Genomic DNA, 2,853 nt, shown 5'->3' on the forward strand with positions numbered 1-2,853 from the left:
AATGAATAGGGATCAATTGATAGACATTTTACTTGAGGAAGAGAATCCAGGATGAATGCTTTTTTCATTCGCTATGCGCTGACTGGATGCGTACTTGCGTGATCAATCGATGGACGGGGGAATTGCGTGAATGATGAGACCGGCCTAACCTAAAGTCAAGGCTCTTCCCTCTCTTGATGGAGAATCTTGATTGACTGACACTAGGAACTGATTCGGAGAAAGAAGAAGCATGGCATGAGATAGGCGGCGGATCAATATTTCCTCCTCGGCAGACCTTGGATTCATGCGGCAGGAGCTGTGCCTTCCACTCTTCACCAGATGGTGAAGTTTGAGTACGAAGACCGAGAGATTGTGGTCCATGGAGAAGACGAGCATGCTATTTATCGGGACCCATCCATCCCATATCTTGAACCAAGAGAAGGGAGCGAACACACGGTCTATCAAGCTTTCGAGATTGTGTTAGAAGAGCAGCATGAAGAGGGAAGACCTTACCCCCAACTATCGTAACCTTTTCTCCCGGTGTATGTGAAAAAGAGTGACGAACTCATTTTTATTCGGTCATAGGTTGGTCCAAAGAACGAGAGTCGGCTTCCAACATTAAGTCCGTTGTTCCTCAGTAGCTCAGTGGTAGAGCGGTCGGCTGTTAACCGATTGGTCGTAGGTTCGAATCCTACTTGGGGAGATTTTTTAGTTATCGCTTTTCTGACCTAGCGACCCCTGTCCTTCTCCTTTGTTTCTAAACTAGCAGAATCGTGGGACATCAAAAGCGGTAAGTTGATTGTTGGTTTTTATTCCTCACTCTCGTATAGGTTAACTTGGTTCGTTCCATTCTTAGGGATAAGAAGGATCCACTGGAAAGACTGGAGTAGTATCTTCATTAGCCGGAAGGAATTAGTCTCCACCTTAGAGATAGTAATACCCAACTTGAGCCTATATTGCTTGCACAATTTTGACACCCAATTGGTCTTGAGAAAGTCAATTAGGGCAAAGTCACTCAAGCTACTGAGAGGTATAGAGCGAGTAATCTCGTGCATTAGCTATATAGCAATCCCCAACATAACAACTTTGCCTTAGGCTTTAGATCCCGTCAAGTATTCACCTAGGAGAAAGCCACTTCCCTAGTGCCTTTTTAACCATTTAGAAAACCTTACAAGCATTCATACTTAGTTTAATTTAGCATATATTTAGTATAGAAATTAGAAGTAACAAACAACCAAAGATGATTGGAAGTGTAATTAAAAGCACTACGCACCGCTAGTTTAGATAGGAATCCAACTCCCAACTCTAGCTCCCTGTAGATTCGATCCCGACCTTCTCGGGTAAAAGTTGCATCGACAGCTCTCGCCACTCCGTAGTGGTGTAGGGTTGGACCCGATCACTTTTTGGCGTCATTGCTGGGGAGCTAATGGTTTTGGCTATCTATCTAAATAGTTTTGTGTACTATTTTTCTTTCCTTTTGTGTTACTAATTTGTGTGTGTCGCCATTTTAGGTACAACATGGCGGTAAACAACAACAACGCACCTCTTGGAGATCTTCCAGCAGGGGAGGAGGTAGATGATAATATTGATGATGAGGTACCTATAGTGCTCAAGCTCAAAGGAGAGGCCGCCAGGCCAATGATAATGTTCCAGACCCTCCTCTACCACCTCCAAGAGTGGCTCCTTGGGTGCTTCCAAATGAAGAATATGCTAGTGCAATTGTCCCACCCCAGATCCAGGCGGGCAATTTCCAAATTACAAATGTGATGCTGACTTTATTGGAGCAACAAGGGTATTTCACAAGTGCTTCCCATCAGAATACATATAACATATCAAGGGTTTTGTGGATATGTGTTGGGGAAGCAAGCAAACAAATGTGTCAGAGGATGCACTTCGGTTGAGATTATTCCATTTTTCACTAAGAGGGAAGGCATTGAATATGCTCGAGAGGCTTCCCAACCATTCTATCACTACATGGGATGATTTGGCCGATAAGTTCATAGCCACGTTTTTCTCATCGGGACATACGGCAGCATTGAGGGATGAAATCTTAGCATTCAAACAGGAACCAAGTGAGCCCTTTCATGAAATCTGGGATCGATACAGAACTATGGTCAGAGAATGCCCCAACAATGATATGACTAAGGCAATGATTAACAGACATTTTATCGGGGTATAAACACGACCAATCAATGTGTGGTGAACCAGTTAGCAGGGGTTAATTTCATGAAGCTGCCTTATGTTGAGGCTTGTGACATTCTTGATGAGATGGTTGACACGTCCTCTGCTTGGCAAAGTAGAGCCAATGTGTCACAGGGTGACCCTACGGTCATTCACTTGCACAAAGAGCTCCATGATCATAGGAAGGCAATAGCAGAGCTGACAATAACAATGAACTAGCTAGCAAAGGAACAGTTATAGCAGGTTCAAAATCTACGACAAGTAAATGCTATGGAGGGTGTCAACATATTAGTGAACAAAAGAAGACAAAGAGTTCAACAGAACCAAAGGAGTTTGGATCAATATGACAATGATAGTGGTGGATTCCAAAATGATGGTTATGATAAGCAGAATGAAGAATTGCAATATGTGAATAATTATCAGGGCCAAAGGGGCAATTCTTCCAACCAACAACAATGGAGACCCCAAGGCAATTGGAGGAATCAACAACAAGGGAATAGTAATTGGGGGAATCAGAACAATAACCAGAATAATTATGGTAATTGGAATGGCAATAACAACAACTAGGGTGGAAACAACAATCAGGGTGGTTGGAACAATGGCAATCAAGGAAATCGGGAGCAAGGCTTTAAAAGGCCCACAATGTATCAACAACCAAACAATCTACCCCTATTTCCATCCCAGCGTCCTAGT

At 43.2% G+C, this 2,853-nt stretch overlaps 1 non-coding gene across 1 annotated transcript; it reads left to right on the forward strand.

The window, feature by feature from the left end:
• The first annotated feature begins 610 nt into the window (after positions 1–610).
• Positions 611–682, forward strand: TRNAN-GUU (transfer RNA asparagine (anticodon GUU)). The gene has a single exon. It is a non-coding gene; the product is annotated as a tRNA-Asn (tRNA).
• The last annotated feature ends 2,171 nt before the right edge of the window (positions 683–2,853 follow it).

This window comes from Nicotiana tabacum, chromosome 6 (assembly GCF_000715075.1).
Source record: "Nicotiana tabacum cultivar K326 chromosome 6, ASM71507v2, whole genome shotgun sequence".
NCBI lineage: Eukaryota > Viridiplantae > Streptophyta > Magnoliopsida > Solanales > Solanaceae > Nicotiana > Nicotiana tabacum.